The sequence below is a fragment of the Salvelinus namaycush genome, chromosome 8, assembly GCF_016432855.1.
Source record: "Salvelinus namaycush isolate Seneca chromosome 8, SaNama_1.0, whole genome shotgun sequence".
Lineage (NCBI taxonomy): Eukaryota > Metazoa > Chordata > Actinopteri > Salmoniformes > Salmonidae > Salvelinus > Salvelinus namaycush.
In genome coordinates, this window is record NC_052314.1 from 34,765,757 (window position 1) to 34,789,377 (window position 23,621).

At 44.3% G+C, this 23,621-nt stretch overlaps 1 pseudogene; it reads left to right on the plus strand.

Moving 5' to 3' along the window:
• LOC120052104 overlaps positions 1–23,621 on the plus strand; it is a 165,968-nt pseudogene that overhangs the window by 57,361 nt on the left and 84,986 nt on the right.

Sequence of the window (23,621 nt, forward strand, 5' to 3'; positions counted from 1 at the left end):
CCTGCATGAGTTTGTGTGTGTGTGTGTGTGTGTGTGTGTGTGTGTGTGTGTGTGTGTGTGTGTGTGTGTGTGTGTGTGTGTGTGTGTGTGTGTGTGTGTGTGTGTGTGTGTGTGTGTGTCCTCACGCTGGCAGCTGGCTGTCTCTCAGACTGACAGGTCTAAGCTCTTCCCTGCTGTGTTGAGGATGAAAGCAGATGCTGCCGTTTTTTCTCCCGCTCTCACTGTTTTTCTCTCCTTCTTCTCTTCTCTTCTCTTCTCTTCTCTTCTCTACACGGTGTAACTTGAATCCTCAGCTTTCAGAGTGACCTAGCAGGGAATTCTTCCCCCACAGTCATACACTGAGCACCATTCCCAACAGACAGATAGACAGACAGACAGACAGAGACCAGAAACTGCAGTTACCTCACAGAGAGTGAACTAACTTTTGCTTTGCCTTGTTTATTATTAAGCTATGTATTATGATGGGTAATTATTGACACCCTGTTCAGTTTGGGATGGGCAGGTTGTAGGTCTGTGGGTTGGGTTTGGGTTTGGGAGGAAGGGCATTTTAGTGCAGTTCTCTGTGTTTTGTGGTTCAGCTGAGCTATACTGTTGTTTTGTTTGCGGGGTGAATAGATTCCACACAGAGCAAATCCTAGGGTTACCTCCCACCTAGACAGAGAGGAGTGGGAGATGGGAGTGGGGGAATGGGGGGGGGGAGCGGTGAAGGGAGGTGTGTGAACTGTGGTCCCATGGAGACTCTGATAGATGGATGGATGGTTGGGATAGTATGGGTGGGGGGACACAGAAGGAGGTAAAGAGGGTTTGGGTCTCACACTGTGGGCTTAACAGGATGGAGCAGAGGGGTCTGAAGGGTGATGAGTACAGCGATCTGTGAGGGTGGGGATGGGAGGGAGGGCAGAGTAGCAATGGGGAGTGCATGGACGGGGTTAGGGTGGGGGTAGGAGTTTGGAGGGTCTGGAGGTGAGATGATGAGTAGTGGGACGAGGGTGTGGACAGGGTGTGGTATGTCTTGGATCCCACAGCTGGCCCTGTGAAGCAGAGAAACTCCCTGAGTGGGAGGCACAAGTGTGAGAACCACCCTAATGCAATAATCCCCCTTTCTACAGTCTGTGTGGGTAGTGTATGCAATTTTTCTTTGTGGCACCCCCCACCCTTGAGATTTTGCCATTGGACATAGAGAAATTGTTGCAGTTTTAATGGAAGTTGTCTGCAGTTCTACACATTTTGCCAAGGTGTAGAGAGAAACATTTGCAATTTTATAACACATTTCATACGGTTCTACACATTTTGCCATGGGGCAGATAGAAAAATTGTCAATTGTATAACACATTTCATGCAATTCTACTAATTTTGCCATGGGCAGAGATATTTTTTGCTGTTTTACAGCTAATTTCCTCCAATTGTAGTAATTTTGCCATTGGGTGGAGAGAATGTCTTGCAATCTTTAAGCAAATTTTCCTGCAATTCTACACATTTTACCATGACTTAAGCCATGTTAATTATATCTGAGTGAGAGTGACTAGCAAAATCAATGGTGGCCCCCTGGAGGTCAGGGCCCCTGGCCACGTGCCCTGCGTACCAAGGTCGGTATTCGGCCAAAATTACTCTTAAGTTTAGCTAACCGGCTAGACTAATTTACCAAACTAAAAATTGCTAGCTGACTTGACTAACTGAGTGATTGTCAGTGACAGACAAAACAAGAGAAAAACTGCTGATGCACAACCACATTTCCAACTTGCAGCTTGTGTATTCTACTATTGTAACTCCTTAAAATATACAGTATATACATATTTTTTTTGGGATGGGGGCCCTAAGCGACCACTTTTGTTGTTTATGCCTGGAGCGGCCCTGGTCAAATTTCCCTATAAATATGCAAGTTGATATTTATTGTCATAAATCTTGCCATGGAGCAGAACTGAGCGATTTACGCTAGATGGGCCAGCTTCAAAGTCAAAATCGGTTATATCGTAAAAATTCCTGAAAACAAAAATGTGCTTTTGTTTTTAAATTAAAGGTTAGGATTAGGTTAGCAGTGTGGTTAGGGTTAAGTTTAAAATCAGATTTTATGACTGTGGCTGTGCCAGCTACTGACCAGTCTTCAGAGCTGCCTCCAGGGCAAGATTCATGATAATAAATGCCAACCTGCTATAAATATCAGAATGGTCAAGCCCGTTATCTGTGGGGCCTAGGGTAAATGGAGATTGGGATAGGTCATTTAGGATCTGTGTGGGACTTGGCCAATGAGGGCTCCTTACACTGCTGTTCCTGTCCATGCATTCTGTTTCTTTGATTACAGTTGTTATTGTGAAGAAGAGTGTGATGGTCCGGTGATTGTGAGGTTGGTGTTGAGAGTGTGTTCCGGTGCTAGTGGGTGGGAGAGTAAGACTGTGTCCCAAATAGCAACCAATTTCCTATGTAGTGCACTACATAGGGAGTAGGCTGCCAATCGGGACAGCCTAGTTCTTCTCCCTTTTCACTGGTTAATTGGCAGAGGAGTCAGTCAGACTGACTTGTTTTTGGACTGGAATGTGTGTGACCTCCTCCCTCGCCTTTGTTTTTTCTCGCTCTCCGTAACCCTCGCCATCAGACGCAGTCAAGTGGCTCATGGGAAATCCCCTCTTCCCGCGAGAGAGAGGGAGAGAGAGCGTCAAACAGTGAGCCAGGCCAAATATCATGACTCCCAGCTCCCTTACACATCTCCCACCTCTCTCCCTCTCCCAAGCTGCTTCTCATATCATACATCACTGGCCTTCTTTTCTGATTACATTTTTCAGTGACTGACTTGGCTGACTGTATGTATAGGACACACACACACACACACTCCTTCCTACAGTATACAGGGAGCTAACTGTATGTAGTATATTGAGCGTGGCAGAGGCTGTGTCTGAAACAGTCCACTTCAAACAGCCCTGATGCGTTTAATGTAATGGAGACATTGGTTGGGTCACAGCACTGAAAGCCTGTCTTCCCTCATTTACTGAGCAAAATGGCTTCCTCATGTTGTCTGTTTTATATTACATTGTGAGATCTGCACTCACAGCGCAGGCTTATAAAATCAAACTGGGCATATGCAGACACATACCCACGCATGCACGCACGCACGCACGCAAACACACACACACACACACACACACACACACACACACACACACACACACACACACACACACACACACACACACACACACACACACACACACACACACACACACACACACACACACACACACACACACACACACACACACTGTTGCGCGCGTATACACACATTTATACAATATTAAACTGGGTAGCCTATATATTGAGAAGTTGCACACGTACTGTGAAGGGTGCAGAGTTTTAAATTGAGCTAGCATTTATTAAAATAGGCATTTTCCTCAAACACAGTCAAACTCTCTCCCCTCCATCCCTCCCAATTCCCCCTCTCTCCCCTCTCTCTATTTGTTAATAAAGTCCTGTGAATAATTGGTGAGGAAACGTTGTGTGGAGGTTAGGGTCAAGGTTGTGGAGGTGTTTGTCTGGGGAGAGAATAGTGATTCAAAGCCCCATACTACCTTCACTACAGCACAATTAAACTTTCACTGAGCCGCTGCTACTACTGAACTCTACCCCTTATTAAAACAGAGAGAAAGAGAGAGGGAGAGAAAGAGAGAGAGTCAGAGAGAGCTGTGCTTGGGTTTAGAAGTTGGAACTTTCTCTGGGAGGGCCAGGATTACAGTTTTTTATTAAGTGGCACTCGCAGTAAGGCACCGTTCAGTGGGAAGTCAAGACAAATGTGCAATCCCTCACCGTGATTGAGTGTGTGTCTGTGTCTGTGTGTGTGTGTGTGTGTGTGTGTGTGTGTGTGTGTGTGTGTGTGTGTGTGTGTGTGTGTGTGTGTGTGTGTGTGTGTGTGTGTGTGTGTGTGTGTGTGTGTGTGTGTGTGTGTGTGTGTGTGTGTGTCAGGATGCTGACTAAGGGATTGTGAGGCGAGAGGATGAGAGTGAAAAGGGACTGAAGAAAAAATGAAAGAGGCGGAGGGAGAGATAGAGAAAATAAAGAGAGTAGGGGTCAGGGAAAGGTGGTGGCAGGGTCAGCCGGGGGTCAAATAGGACGCAAACGAGGAACTTAAGGGGCAAGTTAAGAATGAAGAAAAATGCTATCATTCAGAGGTCACAGACAGGGGACCCCCTCCTACACACACACACACACTCACTCAATCACGCTGAGGGATTGCACATTTGTCTTGACATTGTCTTCCCACTAAACAGTGCTGTCCTCTCATAATATCTTCACAGAGCTACAGCTGAATGGAGAACTGTCTGTCTCACAGCAGAGTATGTCAATTGACTACAGATATGTCTCTCACTGTCTCCTTTTCTTTCTTTCTTTCTCTCTCTATTCTTCCTCTTTCACTCTCACTGACTACAGAGCTGTCTTTCACTGTCGATTTCTTTCTCTACCTCGCTCACCGTCGCTGTCTGGATCGTTCCACGATAAGAGTCCTTTTTGCATCCCTTTGATATTTTAAGTAGATATTGTGCACCAATATGGCATTTTTAAAGCCTGTTTAGTATTTTAAAGTGCCTGGAGGAACATGCAAAAATGCTGATTTTAATGAATTGTCCATGTGGTCTATATTAAAGGGATACTTCGGGATTTTGGCAATTAGCCCTTTATCTACTTCCCCAGAGTCAGATGAACTCATACCATTTTTATTTGTCTGTGTACAGTATGAAGGAAGTTAGAGGTTGTTTCATGAGAGCAGATACCCATAGACTTTCAGTCATTGTACTAATGCTAGTTAGCATTGGTTTTTGAAACTACCTCTAACTTCCTTCATTGTGCTAACACTAGTTAGCAATTGCATTAGCGCTAGTTAGCAATTTCCTTCAAACAGCATGCAGAGACATAAAAATGTTTTCCACGAGTTCATCTGACTCTGGGGAAGTAGATAAAGGGCCTCATTGCCAAAATCCCAAAGTATCCCTTTAATATAGACCACATGGAGAATTCATTAAATTCTGAATTTTATGTGTGATGGCCCGAATGTCTGGCGAATATCGAAACTCAAGCCAACTTTACCACGGTTTTTCAACAAGCTTTTTGCTTCGGATGTTTTTATCTTCTCTAACACGCACCTGTCAGGTAAGGTTGAACGCCTCCTCTCCTACTCAGCCTCCAGAAAAAAGCTTCTCCCAAGCAGGTCAGACACCTACTCCCATTGCCTGCTGCACTGCTGCTTGGATCCCACCCGGCGATCTGTTCCCCGTCTGCCCTGGCCTGTCTCCCCCTGTCTGGTACAGGTATACCTGCCAAACTCCCCCCTCTCTCCCAAGCTTTTTCTCACCTCCAGCACACACACATACACACCGAAGACTTTGGACTGATCAGAGTTTTATGTAGGCAAAATAACTTGTGAAGCTTTTTATGTGAGCTTACACAGAAACAGTTCAATTAACTAGTATAGGCCTACTATTTATTTATTTTATCTCAGACTTCTATAGCTATATGGATTCATATAGAGCTACTCTTTCAAGTTATCTTGTTTGTAATTGCATTCAATTGCTGCTCCCTGTTGCACATAACAAGCTTCCGTTACCCCTGTCCCAAGGGGATTTATGACATATTTAAGATTGTCAACCCTGCTACCGTCAACCCTGTTACTTTATTTGGCACTTAACTTCACTAGGGTAAGGGGTAGCATTGGGAATTTTGGATGAAAAGCGTGCCCAAATTAAACTGCCTGCTACTCAGCCATAAAAGCTAGAATATGCATATAATTAGTAGATTTGGATAGAAATCACTCTGAAGTTTCTTAAACTGTTTGAATGATGTCTGTGAGTATAACAGACCTCCTATGGCAGGCAAAAACCTAAGAAAATATCCAACCAGGAAGTGGGAAATCTGAGGTTTGTCGTTTTTCAACTCATGGCCTATCGAATACACAGTGTCTATGGGGTCATATTGCACATCATAAGGCTTCCACTAGATGTCAACAGTCTTTAGAACCTTGTTTGAGGCTTCTACTGTGACGTGGGGGCGAATGAGAGGGGATTGAGTCAGAGGTCTACCAGAGAGCCACGAGCTGGCCACGCGCGTTCACGTGATAGTTAGCTCGCGTTCCATTGCAATTCTACAGACAAAGGAATTCTCCGGTTGGAACATTATTGAAGATTTATGTTTAAAAAATCCTAAAGATTTATTCTATACATCGTTTGACATGTTTCTACGGACTGTAACGGACCTTTTTGACTTTTCGTCTGCACCTAGTGAATTTTGATTACTGGGCTAAACGCGCGAACAAAAATGAGGTATTTGGACATAAATGATGGACATTATCGAACAAAACAAACATTTATTGTGGAACTGGGATTCCTGGGAGTGCATTCTGATGAAGATCATCAAAGGTAAGTGAATATTTATAATGCTATTTCTGACTTCTGTTGACTACACAACATGGCGGATTTCTGTTTGGGTTGTTTTGGTCTCTTAGCGCTGTACTCAGATTATTGCATGGTGTGCTTTTTCCGTAAAGTTTTTTTTAAATCTGACACAGCGGTTGCATTAAGGAGAAGTGGATCTAAAATTCCATGCATAACAGTTGTATCTTTTAGCAATGTTTATTATGAGTATTTCGGTAAATTGATGTGGCTCTCTGCAAAATCACCGGATGTTTTGGAACTACTGAACATAACGCGCCAATGTAAACTCAGATTTCTGGATATAAATATGAACTTTACCGAACAAAACATACATGTATTGTGTAACATGAAGTCCTATGAGTATCATCTGATGAAGATCATCAAAGGTTAGCGATTCATTTTATCTCTATTTCTGCTTTCTGTGACTCCTCTCTTTGGCTGGAAAAATGGCTGTGTTGAATGTGTTCTGTTCGAGAGAATGTAAAAATTAGGTGAAATCAAATGTTGTTGTTTTTTTACCAAGTTACAGTTCTCAAAAGGCAACGAATTGGTGAAACAACCCATCTATTGTTCTTTCTTTTTATTTCACTCTCACAGAGTGACTCTCACTGTCATTGTCTGTATCCGCTTACTATTTCTCTCTCTCTGTACTTCTATCTCGATCCTCCTCCTCACTATCTCCCTCTGTGACTAGAGATCTCTCGGACTCTGTCGTTCTCTCCGTCTCTCCCGCATTCGCTCTCTGCTTCTGTGTGTGTAGGGCTCGTGGTAGTTGATATGGGCGGATTACTGCCTCTCTGACACTGTGTTCGTCGCTCCAGGGGGCAGCCAAGTTTAAGTGTTTGTTTACATCTGCCGGGCGGTAGGTTGGAGGGTAGAGGAGAGGATGGGATGGGAGGAGAGGAGAAGCAAGGAGAGAGAGACTGCTGCTGGCCATGTTCACCAGTCAGTCACATACTAGTAATCGTACAACCACTCACTGTGTGAGTCTGTGTTTCTTTTTGTAACGGAATATGTGCAGTTGTCTATGTGTGTTTTGTCTTGGGTTTGTTATGTGCACTAAGCTGTTTTATATTTCCAAAGACATTACAACCTCTAATAGACTTTTTAACCGCCCATTTTAACGTCAGGCCTGTCACATTTCCTGTCGTGCACCATTCTCACTGTCTCAGAAGAGGACATCTATCGTATAAATGAGACATTTCTTCTATTCCTGTGTATTACTGGCCACCCCTCATAGCCTGGTTCCTCTCTAGGTGTCTACCTAGGTTCCAGCCTTTCTAGGGAGTTTTTCCTAGCCACCGTGCTTCTACACCTGCATTGCTTGCTGTTTGGGGTTTTAGGCTGTGTTTCTGTACGGAACTTTGAGATATCAGCTGATGTAAGAAGGGCTTTATAAATACAATTGATTTGATTTGATATTAGGTCCACAGCCCAGTGTAGGGTACTTCTCCTGAGTCATCCTGGCCTGTCCCATCATAAAGACCTTAGCGTTTGATGAGAGCTATAATGAGTTTTACTGTGAATATTAGACGTCTTTATTTACAGTCCATTACAGACCTTTCCACTGGCATTCATACTCTAACCTGAGAAAACACTACTCCCACTACCTCCCTCCTTCCATCTCAAACAGAGGCTGTGTGTGTACCATGGACTATGAGAGGCATTCTATGTTCCTCGGGGGGTGTGTGTGTCACCCCGAAATAGCATCCGCGCCCGTAATTACTGGTGCAAACACAGGTGTGGAAACCCGCACCCTGTCACCGCACACACCCCCTGACTTGCGTCTCCTACACAGAGCCCGGTGTGTGCTCGTTTTGGAGCAGTGGAAGTCCAGACAGTGTGTGTGTGTGTGTGTGTGTGTGTGTGTGTGTGTGTGTGTGTGTGTGTGTGTGTGTGTGTGTGTGTGTGTGTGTGTGTGTGTGTGTGTGTGTGTGTGTGTGTGTGTGTGTGTGTGTGTGTGTGTGTGTGTGTGTGTGTGTGTGTGAGAGAGAGAGAGTGTGCATGAGAGAGTCCATACCACGCCCTTTGAAGTAAGGTCTTGTTAGGGTTTGGGCACAGCCTCCCCCTTCCCTCACCTGTCTCCCCCTGCTGCTCTGGAAACCAAATCTCCCACATCAGTCAGGCCTTTCACTGATACATTTTTCATTAGTGAATACACACATGGGCTCACACACACATACACACATAAATACACATAGCCTTCCTCATCCTATTCCACCGCCCCTTAGTCCCTGGCCCTGTCTTCCTCTTGGCATAGGAAGTGGGTTTGAGGAAGGCAGGTATGGGGCAACTCTAGTTGGGGATAAAGAGCGGCCGTTGGGGCTGGGGCAAGGTTGGAGTTTGGCAGGCGGCATCTGTAAACAGTGAGAACTCTGTCTCTCTGTCGCTCTGAGTTTACGTCTCTACAACTTTACCTTACTGAGAAACTCAGTCTCAGAGCTGTATGGCAATTTTTGTGTTTCCCCTCCTGTATCTCTCTCTTTCTCTAACTCTATCGCACTCTCTCTCGCTCACTCTCTCTCTCTCTTTCTCATCCTCTCTTCCTTTCTCTTCCCCATCTCTCTCTCTTTCTCTCCCTCTCTCTTTCTCCCTCCCACTCTTTCTCTTGCTCTCTTTCTCTCTTTCTCTCTTTCTCTCTTTCTCTCCCTCTCCTCTCTTTCCACGTCTCTGGACTGGAGACTGAATACATTTAATGGAAAGTGACCCTTAGTCAACATCTGTGTTAAGTACAGAGACTTTGCTGTACAAGAAAACGTATGGGCAACATTAACATTAACCAAACTTACTGACAACATATTGCTGTAGTGACAGACAACGTGTGTGAGAAATGTTTTGGACAAATTTACCAAACAATCCTGCAACCCTTGGCAACACTGTTATTAGGCATGCCAAATGTATTAGTTGTGTGGATTAGGCTTGGGTGATATATTGGGTATTTTGAAACACCGATGGCATGACTTTCAATAACGTGCGGGGGGTAGCTAAGTATCTTTATGTCAAGATCAAGCTTCTTGGGAACAGCAGAGACATTCAATCCCCCCTGGATCAAGAGCCCTGTTGACTAATATGTTTCGTGCATCCTAAAAAATAGAGCCCCTTGTGTACACTTCTGGTAATACCGTATACCCCGGGATGGTACAGAAACAGTATGACGGTATGAAAATCCTGATACCGCCCCAACCCTAGTGTGGATACTAATCAGGGGGAAAGCTGTAGTGTGTTCAGTATGAACAACATACTGGTAATCAGCAGGAGTGTGTAAGAACAACATGAATATAAATGCTGACAATTGTACATGTCTCCTATGCTTGACACACAGTTTTTTATGTGGGGTTGACACTGCGTGGAAGCAAAGATGATTGTTGAGAGCGGAGTTTCAGTGTGTATCACATCAGCACTGTTGAACAAATGGTTCCAAGGTCTGCAAGCTCAGTTATAGTAGCCATGGGGCCCTGTGTGTGTGTGTGTGTGTGTGTGTGTGTGTGTGTGTGTGTGTGTGTGTGTGTGTGTGTGTGTGTGTGTGTGTGTGTGTGTGTGTGTGTGTGTGTGTGTGTGTGTGTGTGTGGCCTAGGGCAGGAAATGAGGAAACCTCTGGGCTACTCTGTGGATATTTGTCCGCATTAGCGTGGAACATTTAGTTTAAACAGACATGGAGCTGGGTTCAGGTCTAGTTCGCTGTGTGTTTGTCTGTGTGTGTGAGAGAGAGAGTGTGTGTAGTTAGTAATGTTACTTAAAGTCACACTTGCTCAGTCCTGTTTTTAGCATATGCATGCAGGTATATGGTGTGTACACTGTAAAACATTTATTGTAAAATGTACAGTAACTTACTGGCAGCAATTGGCCAGTAAGTTACTGTAATTTTACATGACAGTTTCACTATCATTTTACATGATACAGTAATCAATTTTATGGTAATTCATTTTAAGATACCAAAAATATTATTGTAATCTAATTTACAGTATATTACTGGAGTTACCCATGCAGCGACATTACCCAGTGTTCTACTCAAGTATACATTTTTACATTTAGGTCATTTAGCGGGTGCTCTTGTCCTTAGTAACTTAGTCAGTGCTTCAACCAAGGTTGAAAAAAAACACATCACAATCATACCAAGCGAAAAAGTTGTAGTTAACCTCTATGAGATCTGTGCCCCCCCCCCGGGGGGACGGTTAGCATGAGGTTGTAAGTAACAAAAACATTTCCAAGGACATAGACATATCTGATATGGCAGAAAGCTTACATTCTTGTTAATTTACAGTAGCTATTTACAGTAGCTGTACAGTAGCTAAAGAATACCATTCTATTGTTTGAGGAGAGTGTACAATTGTGAACTTGAAAATGTAGTAATAAACCAATTAGGCACATTTGGGCAGTCTTGATACAACATTTTGAACAGATATGCAATGGTTCATTGGATCAGTCTAAAATGTTGCACATACACTGCTGCCATCTAGAGGCCAAAATCTAAATTGCGCCTGGGCTGGAATAATACATTATGGCCTTTCTCTTGCATTTCAAAGATGATTGTACAAAATGTTTTATATTTTACCAGATCTATTGTGTTCTATTCTCTACATGAATTTCACATTTCATGTCATGTCACACGTCATGTCAAAGATATCATGTCACCGTGTGGGACTGTGGGTCAATTAACCTTTTCGGAGTGGGTGCCCTGAATATAGTTTGTGAGCAAGGCAGGCTACTACCTGGGAAGGTCTCCCACTCAGAAGTACGAGATGGGGAGGGGGCGGGGGTAGGTTGACCTCAGGTCTCCCCACTGGAAGCCCGAGGTAGGGGGAGCGGGGAGATTAGTAAAATCAGTCACACTACGAAATGCTACAAAATAAACCACAATTCATTCATAATACTGTGATATAATACTAGTTTCACAGACACATTGTTGCATTTTTTTTTTTTGTGCGAAATTGTTAAGAATAATATATAACCAGTCTGCACACCACCAAGGTGAATTGGTTTAGTCTTGACTCTTGCTTGACAGTATTGCGGGATGGGTAATGTGTTGATGCTCGAATGCCAAATCAACACAAATTTGTTTCTATTTGTCTTTGTTACTTCTTTTTGATATTTATGAGTCTTATCTTTGTATATATTTTTATATTTATATCGTTTTAAATGTTATGATTATTTATTTGTGACGCTGATGGGGGGGTTTGCCCAGGGAAACATACAAGCTAGAACCGCCACTGGGTGGGAGTGTGTGTGGTAGCAGAGGTGAGGTATAGTAGATTAGGTTGGAAATGTTAGTGGGAGTGTAATGTATGATAGAGAGGTGTAGGAGGCTATGTGGAGATGAGAGCTTCTCTGTGTGTGTGTGCGTGCGTGTGTACTGGAGAGCTGAATCCTGTTGATCTAGAGGACGTTTGTTTTAGTGGAAACCAAATCTCTCTGACCTCTTTGTGTTCATCCTCTCCTACCGGACAGGCCATAGCGGAATGTTAGAGATGACACGCACACACACACTTCTGAGGAATCAACGTTTTGCTGTAAAGCCCTGACCACCCAGAAGGCTATTGTGTTTTCAGATTAAGCAGATGGATATGCCAACATCATTGGGATTGTTTCAGTGTTTATACGTGTGTGTGTGTGTGTGTTTAATTTCTCCCCACCCACTCCCAGCCTGTTGTATATTTACCTATGATGAGCCCCACCAGGGTTGTGTCCCTTTACATTTTATTGGACGTTAGATTTAGAAGCAGATTATTGGTATAAAGCAGTCAACAACACGGACATAAACCTGAGCTAGGTTTCATATTGCTCACTTACTTGAGGATGAATACAGGGGATTATTAACACATTTGATCAGTGTTCAGCTTCTGTCGCTTTTCCAGATCTATATCCAACGTGTTACTTTTTTTTCTAGGTTTCAGCTCGAGGGTTGAAAGCTCATGATAACGTTTCACAATAATATTTTTGTGTGTGTGTTGCATACAGTAAATTGGAGTCCATTGTGTATTTTGTGCTGAAATATTTAGCCCTAGTCAATAATGCTATGCTAGCTATTAGCCTGGCATGCTATAGGCTAGCTAGGAGTCATCAGGGTGAATTAGCTGGCACGTGACCTGGTTATCCCACCGACGGACCCCATCCATCTCCATTAAGCATGAGATATCAGCTGTAATTGTAATTACCATGGTTGTGAGGCTCTGGGAGATATTGGTATTTTACCATCTTGTCCTCATAACCCTTAATGCCATAACTCACCTTTAGAGCCCCCCAGTCCCCCCACCCAACACGCAGACAACACACACCAATCCTGACAGGGTAGAACATAGTTGAAAGGTGAAAAGTGCAGTCAGCATCCACTCCCGGTTCCCAGCATGCCGAGAGTGAGGTCAGTGTCTGCCCGCCGAGCCACGGCCACGCTGAGAATCATGGGAAAGAGCAGTGGAGAATTAATCACAGTCAATGAGGGGGAACCAGGCTGGCTGAGACGTCACTAACACCCATTAAAAGAGAGAGAGAGATTGTGTGTGCCCTTGTACAGTGTGTGGGTGCAGGGGTGGTACTCTCTGGGACAATACAAGGCTCTCTGAAAGAAAGGGTACAAATAAATCCTGGGTCATGTTCAGTAGGCGTGAAACGGGAGAAAACAATGAAATGGAGTAGAACAGGGAGGTTCTATTTGACCTTGTCCAGTAAGAAAGGTTTGTGTTGTTTTTGCTACACTGTGCCCTAATGAACATGACCTTTCCGTTTCAGTAGAATACCGTTAGAATAACTTTAATAAAGATTTTGATAGCCATTTAGTGGTTATGTTCACAACTATACCGAAGCTTTTGAGCCTTATATTAACGGTTGTGTTCTTCTCTCCTCTCTCTTTGTCTCCTCTCTCCTCTCCTCCTGGGCCCTGACTGTATCTCCACACCCGATTCAGAGGGGTTGGGTTAAATGCGGAAGACACATTTCAGTTGAATGCCTTCAGTTGTACAACTGACTAGGTATCCCCCTTTCCCTTCCCGTTTCCCTTTCCCTCTGACACCACTCAGGTAAGACGTGACTATGCATCAATACTCACACAGGCATTGTTTGAAAGGCTGTTCAGTAGTAGCATGGCTATTACAGTATATGCTTGTTGTACATCTGTGATTGAGTGGGTGTCTGGTATTATTGTATAGTAACTGGTGTTGAGTTTGAATGCTCCTCCTGTGCTCTCACAACAGTCGTATGTTGTCCATACACCATGCTGGCAGTGTGATGACATGGACGACGAGTGTGAGGTGGTGTGTGTGTTTCTTTGTAGAGGGGTGTTGAGAGAGACCATGACTACTGAAGGACTGTGGCCTCCATGTCGGTCACAATGTAATGGAGGTTTGTTTGTGTGTGTGTGTGTGTGTGTGTGTGTGTGTGTGTGTGTGTGTGTGTGTGTGTGTGTGTGTGTGTGTGTGTGTGTGTGTGTGTGTGTGTGTGTGTGTGTGTGTGTGTGTGTGTGTGTGTGTGTGCGCCCCCGTATACGTGCATTTGGTGTGTGTGTAGTTGTGCACGTATCTGTGCGTGTGTTTGTGTGAGAGACAGAGGCATGGTTTATTAGTCCAGTATTTAGCGCTGTAACAGAGCCTCGCACTCTCTATTTTATCCAGGACCGGGCCGATGACAGGAGGGCTAAGGCAATGTGTCACGTAGCAGCATACAGGACACACACACACCTTATTTTACACAGTACAGTAGTTGCATAGTTGAGTTGTGTCCTCTACCAGTAGGATGTGGTAGACTGCACTGTAAATGAGAGCTGCCTCTGGGTTACGTAAGCTTACTACATGAGTGACTTCATTTGTGAGTAACTTCACATATGAGTGACTTCACATGCGAGTGACTTCACATGCGAGTGACTTCATATGTGAGTGACTTCATGTGACTGGACATAACATTGAGTTCAGTAGATCCCTATGACATCTGTGTTTGTGGAGGTCTGCATCTGCAATGGCACCCTATTCCCTATATAGTGCACTGCTATTGACTAGGGCCATGTGCATGCACCGATGCAGCCTAGGTGTTTACCACAGAGTGTATGAACGTCCTGAGACAATTGAAACATAAAAATCTGACATGAAAGATCCCTCTAAAACTTGACACATGTCTGATTTCCTAGAACACAATACAGTACATGTCTGATACCCTAAAACACACTACAGTATATGTCTGATACCCTAGAACACACTACAGTACATGTCTGATACCCTAGAACACACCACAGTACATGTCTGATACCCTAGAACACACTACAGTACATGTCTGATACCCTAGAACACACTACAGTACATGTCTGATACCCTAGAAGACACTACAGTGCATGTCTGATACCCTAGAATACACTACAGTACATATCCGATACCATAGAACACAATACACTATACGTCTGATACCCTAGAACACACTACACGTCTGATACCCTAGAACACACTACACGTCTGATACCCTAGAACACACTACACGTCTGATACCCTAGAACACACTACACTACACGGCTGATACCCTAGAACACACAACACTACACGTCTGATACCCTAGAACACACTACACATCTGATACCCTAGAACACACTACAATACACATCTTAACCGTAGAACACACCACAGGTCTGATACCCTAGAACACACTACACGTCTGATACCGTAGAACACACTACTCGTATGATACCCTAGAACACACTACACGTCTGATACCCTAGAACACACTACACTACACGTCTGATACCCTAGAACACACAACACTACACGTCTGATACCCTAGAACACACTACACGTCTGATACCCTAGAACACACTACACGTCTGATACCCTAGAACACACTACACGTCTGATACCCTAGAACACACTACACGTCTGATACACTAGAACACACTACACGTCTGATACCCTAGAACACACTACACGTCTGATACCCTAGAACACACTACACGTCTGATACCCTAGAACACACTACACTACACGTCTGATACCCTAGAACACACAACACTACACGTCTGATACCCTAGAACACACTACGCTACACATCTGATACCCTAGAACACACTACACGTCTGATACCCTAGAACACACTACACGTCTGATACCCTAGAACACACTACACGTCTGATACCCTAGAACACACTACACGTCTGACACCCTAGAACACACTACACGTCTGATACCCTAGAACACACTACACGTCTGATACCGTAGAACACACTACACGTCTGATACCCTAGAACACACTACACTACACATCTGATACCCTAGAACACACAACACTACACGTCTGATACCCTAGAACACACTACACGTCTGATACCCTAGAACACACTACACGTCTGATACCCTAGAACACACTACACGTCTGATACCCTAGAACACACTACACGTCTGATACCCTAGAACACACTACACGTCTGATACCGTAGAACACACTACACGTCTGATGCCCTAGAACACACTACACGTCTGATACCCTAGAACACACTACACTACACGTCTGATGCCCTAGAACACACTACACGTCTGATACCCTAGAACACACTACGCTACACATCTGATACCCTAGAACACACTACACGTCTGATACCCTAGAACACACTACACTACACGTCTGATACCCTAGAACACACTACACGTCTGATACCCTAGAACACACTACACGTCTGATACCCTAGAACACACTACACGTCTGACACCCTAGAACACACTACATGTCTGATACCCTAGAACACACTACACTACACGTCTGATACCCTAGAACACACTACACTACATGTCTGATACCCTAGAACACACTACACTACACGTCTGATACCCTAGAACACACAACACCATACGTCTGATACCCTAGAACACACTACACTACACGTCCAATACCCTAGAACACACTACACTACACGTCTGATACACTAGAACACACTACACAATACGTCTGATACCCTAGAACACACTACACTACACATCTGATACCCTAGAACACACTACACTACACATCAGATACCCTAGAACACACTACACGTCTGATACCATAGAACACACTACACGTCTGATACCCTAGAACACACTACACTACACGTCAGATACCCTAGAACACACTACACTACACGTCTGATACACTAGAACACACTACACAATACGTCTGATACCCTAGAACACACTACACTACACATCTGATACCCTAGAACACACTACACTACACGTCAGATACCCTAGAACACACTACACGTCTGATACCATAGAACACACTACACGTCTGATACCCTAGAACACACTACACGTCTGATACCCTAGAACACACTACACTACACGTCTGATACCCTAGAACACACTACACTACACATCTGATACCCTAGAACACACTACACTACACATCTGATACCCTAGAACACACTACACTACACATCTGATACCCTAGAACACACTACACGTCTGATACCCTAGAACACACTACACGTCTGATACCATAGAACACACTACACGTCTGATACCATAGAACACACTACACGTCTGATACCCTAGAACACACTACACTACACGTCTGATACCCTAGAACACACTACACTACACGTCTGATTCCCTAGAACACACTACACTATACGTCTGATACCCTAGAACACACTACACTATACGTCTGATACCCTAGAACACACTACACGTCTGATACCCTAGAACACACTACGCTACACATCTGATACCCTAGAACACACTACACGTCTGATACCCTAGAACACACTACACTACACGTCTGATACCCTAGAACACACTACACGTCTGATACCCTAGAACACACTACACGTCTGATACCCTAGAACACACTACACGTCTGGCACCCTAGAACACTCTACATGTCTGATACCCTAGAACACACTACACTACACGTCTGATACCTAGAACACACTACACTACATGTCTGATACCCTAGAACACACTACACTACACATCTGATACACTAGAACACACTACACAATACGTCTGATACCCTAGAACACACTACACTACACATCTGATACCCTAGAACACACTACACTACACGTCAGATACCCTAGAACACACTACACGTCTGATACCATAGAACACACTACACGTCTGATACCCTAGAACACACTACACGTCTGATACCCTAGAACACACTACACTACACGTCAGATACCCTAGAACACACTACACTACACGTCTGATACACTAGAACACACTACACAATACGTCTGATACCCTAGAACACACTACACTACACATCTGATACCCTAGAACACACTACACTACACGTCAGATACCCTAGAACACACTACACGTCTGATACCATAGAACACACTACACGTCTGATACCCTAGAACACACTACACGTCTGATACCCTAGAACACACTACACTACACGTCTGATACCCTAGAACACACTACACTACACATCTGATACCCTAGAACACACTACACTACACATCTGATACCCTAGAACACACTACACTACACATCTGATACCCTAGAACACACTACACGTCTGATACCCTAGAACACACTACACGTCTGATACCATAGAACACACTACACGTCTGATACCATAGAACACACTACACGTCTGATACCCTAGAACACACTACACTACACGTCTGATACCCTAGAACACACTACACTACACGTCTGATTCCCTAGAACACACTACACTATACGTCTGATACCCTAGAACACACTACACGTCTGATACCCTAGAACACACTACACGTCTGATACCCTAGAACACACTACACTACACGGCTGATACCCTAGAACACACAACACTACACGTCTGATACCCTAGAACACACTACACTACACATCTTAACCGTAGAACACACCACAGGTCTGATACCCTAGAACACACTACACGTCTGATACCGTAGAACACACTACTCGTATGATACCCTAGAACACACTACACTACACGTCTGATACCCTAGAACACACAACACTACACGTCTGATACCCTAGAACACACTACACGTCTGATACCCTAGAACACACTACACGTCTGATACCCTAGAACACACTACACGTCTGATACCCTAGAACACACTAAACTACACGTCTGATACCCTAGAACACACAACACTACACGTCTGATACCCTAGAACACACTACGCTACACATCTGATACCCTAGAACACACTACACGTCTGACACCCTAGAACACACTACATGTCTGATACCCTAGAACACACTACACGTCTGATACCCTAGAACACACTACACGTCTGACACCCTAGAACACACTACACGTCTGATACCCTAGAACACACTACACGTCTGATACCGTAGAACACACTACTCGTATGATACCCTAGAACACACTACACGTCTGATACCCTAGAACACACTACACGTCTGATACCCTAGAACACACAACACTACACGTCTGATACCCTAGAACACACTACACGTCTGATACCCTAGAACACACTACACGTCTGATACCCTAGAACACACTACACGTCTGATACCCTAGAACACACTACACGTCTGATACCCTAGAACACACTACACGTCTGATACCCTAGAACACACTACACGTCTGATGCCCTAGAACACACTACACGTCTGATACCCTAGAACACACTACACTACACGTCTGATACCCTAGAACACACAACACTACACATCTGATACCCTAGAACACACTACACGTCTGATACCCTAGAACACACTAAACGTCTGATACCCTAGAACACACTACACTACACGTCTGATACCCTAGAACACACTACACGTCTGATACCCTAGAACACACTACGCTACACATCTGATACCCTAGAACACACTACACGTCTGACACCCTAGAACACACTACATGTCTGATACCCTAGAACACACTACACGTCTGATACCCTAGAACAAACTACACGTCTGACACCCTAGAACACACTACACGTCTGATACCCTAGAACACACTACACGTCTGATACCGTAGAACACACTACTCGTATGATACCCTAGAACACACTACACGTCTGATACCCTAGAACACACTACACGTCTGATACCCTAGAACACACAACACTACACGTCTGATACCCTAGAACACACTACACGTCTGATACCCTAGAACACACTACACGTCTGATACCCTAGAACACACTACACGTCTGATACCCTAGAACACACTACACGTCTGATACCCTAGAACACACTACACGTCTGATACCCTAGAACACACTACACGTCTGATGCCCTAGAACACACTACACGTCTGATACCCTAGAACACACTACACTACACGTCTGATACCCTAGAACACACAACACTACACATCTGATACCCTAGAACACACTACACGTCTGATACCCTAGAACACACTAAACGTCTGATACCCTAGAACACACTACACTACACGTCTGATACCCTAGAACACACTACACGTCTGATACCCTAGAACACACTACACGTCTGATACCCTAGAACACACTACACGTCTGACACCCTAGAACACACTACATGTCTGATACCCTAGAACACACTACACTACACGTCTGATACCCTAGAACACACTACACTACACGTCTGATACCCTAGAACACACTACACTACACGTCTGATACCCTAGAACACACAACACCATACGTCTGATACCCTAGAACACACTACACTACACGTCCAATACCCTAGAACACACTACACTACACGTCTGATACACTAGAACACACTACACAATACGTCTGATACCCTAGAACACACTACACTACACATCTGATACCCTAGAACACACTACACTACACGTCAGATACCCTAGAACACACTACACATCTGATACCCTAGAACACACTACACGTCTGATACCCTAGAACACACTAAACGTCTGATACCCTAGAACACACTACACTACACGTCTGATACCCTAGAACACACTACACGTCTGATACCCTAGAACACACTACGCTACACATCTGATACCCTAGAACACACTACACGTCTGACACCCTAGAACACACTACATGTCTGATACCCTAGAACACACTACACGTCTGATACCCTAGAACAAACTACACGTCTGACACCCTAGAACACACTACACGTCTGATACCCTAGAACACACTACACGTCTGATACCGTAGAACACACTACTCGTATGATACCCTAGAACACACTACACGTCTGATACCCTAGAACACACTACACGTCTGATACCCTAGAACACACAACACTACACGTCTGATACCCTAGAACACACTACACGTCTGATACCCTAGAACACACTACACGTCTGATACCCTAGAACACACTACACGTCTGATACCCTAGAACACACTACACGTCTGATACCCTAGAACACACTACACGTCTGATACCCTAGAACACACTACACGTCTGATGCCCTAGAACACACTACACGTCTGATACCCTAGAACACACAACACTACACATCTGATACCCTAGAACACACTACACGTCTGATACCCTAGAACACACTAAACGTCTGATACCCTAGAACACACTACACTACAAGTCTGATACCCTAGAACACACTACACGTCTGATACCCTAGAACACACTACACGTCTGATACCCTAGAACACACTACACGTCTGACACCCTAGAACACACTACATGTCTGATACCCTAGAACACACTACACGTCTGATACCCTAGAACACACTACACTACACGTCTGATACCCTAGAACACACTACACTACACGTCTGATACCCTAGAACACACAACACCATACGTCTGATACCCTAGAACACACTACACTACACGTCCAATACCCTAGAACACACTACACTACACGTCTGATACCCTAGAACACACTACACTACACGTCTGATACCCTAGAACACACAACACCATACGTCTGATACCCTAGAACACACTACACTACACGTCCAATACCCTAGAACACACTACACTACACGTCTGATACACTAGAACACACTACACAATACGTCTGATACCCTAGAACACACTACACTACACATCTGATACCCTAGAACACACTACACTACACATCAGATACCCTAGAACACACTACACGTCTGATACCATAGAACACACTACACGTCTGATACCCTAGAACACACTACACTACACGTCAGATACCCTAGAACACACTACACTACACGTCTGATACACTAGAACACACTACACAATACGTCTGATACCCTAGAACACACTACACTACACATCTGATACCCTAGAACACACTACACTACACGTCAGATACCCTAGAACACACTACACGTCTGATACCATAGAACACACTACACGTCTGATACCCTAGAACACACTACACGTCTGATACCCTAGAACACACTACACTACACGTCTGATACCCTAGAACACACTACACTACACATCTGATACCCTAGAACACACTACACTACACATCTGATACCCTAGAACACACTACACTACACATCTGATACCCTAGAACACACTACACGTCTGATACCCTAGAACACACTACACGTCTGATACCATAGAACACACTACACGTCTGATACCATAGAACACACTACACGTCTGATACCCTAGAACACACTACACTACACGTCTGATACCCTAGAACACACTACACTACACGTCTGATTCCCTAGAACACACTACACTATACGTCTGATACCCTAGAACACACTACACTATACGTCTGATACCCTAGAACACACTACACGTCTGATACCCTAGAACACACTACGCTACACATCTGATACCCTAGAACACACTAAACGTCTGATACCCTAGAACACACTACACTACACGTCTGATACCCTAGAACACACTACACGTCTGATACCCTAGAACACACTACACGTCTGATACCCTAGAACACACTACACGTCTGGCACCCTAGAACACTCTACATGTCTGATACCCTAGAACACACTACACTACACGTCTGATACCTAGAACACACTACACTACATGTCTGATACCTAGAACACACTACACTACACATCTGATACACTAGAACACACTACACAATACGTCTGATACCCTAGAACACACTACACTACACATCTGATACCCTAGAACACACTACACTACACGTCAGATACCCTAGAACACACTACACGTCTGATACCATAGAACACACTACACGTCTGATACCCTAGAACACACTACACGTCTGATACCCTAGAACACACTACACTACACGTCAGATACCCTAGAACACACTACACTACACGTCTGATACACTAGAACACACTACACAATACGTCTGATACCCTAGAACACACTACACTACACATCTGATACCCTAGAACACACTACACTACACGTCAGATACCCTAGAACACACTACACGTCTGATACCATAGAACACACTACACGTCTGATACCCTAGAACACACTACACGTCTGATACCCTAGAACACACTACACTACACGTCTGATACCCTAGAACACACTACACTACACATCTGATACCCTAGAACACACTACACTACACATCTGATACCCTAGAACACACTACACTACACATCTGATACCCTAGAACACACTACACGTCTGATACCCTAGAACACACTACACGTCTGATACCATAGAACACACTACACGTCTGATACCATAGAACACACTACACGTCTGATACCCTAGAACACACTACACTACACGTCTGATACCCTAGAACACACTACACTACACGTCTGATACCCTAGAACACACTACACTATACGTCTGATACCCTAGAACACACTACACGTCTGATACCCTAGAACACACTACACGTCTGATACCCTAGAACACACTACACTACACGGCTGATACCCTAGAACACACAACACTACACGTCTGATACCCTAGAACACACTACACTACACATCTTAACCGTAGAACACACCACAGGTCTGATACCCTAGAACACACTACACGTCTGATACCGTAGAACACACTACTCGTATGATACCCTAGAACACACTACACTACACGTCTGATACCCTAGAAAACAACACTACACGTCTGATACCCTAGAACACACTACACGTCTGATACCCTAGAACACACTACACGTCTGATACCCTAGAACACACTACACGTCTGATACCCTAGAACACACTAAACTACACGTCTGATACCCTAGAACACACAACACTACACGTCTGATACCCTAGAACACACTACGCTACACATCTGATACCCTAGAACACACTACACGTCTGACACCCTAGAACACACTACATGTCTGATACCCTAGAACACACTACACGTCTGATACCCTAGAACACACTACACGTCTGACACCCTAGAACACACTACACGTCTGATACCCTAG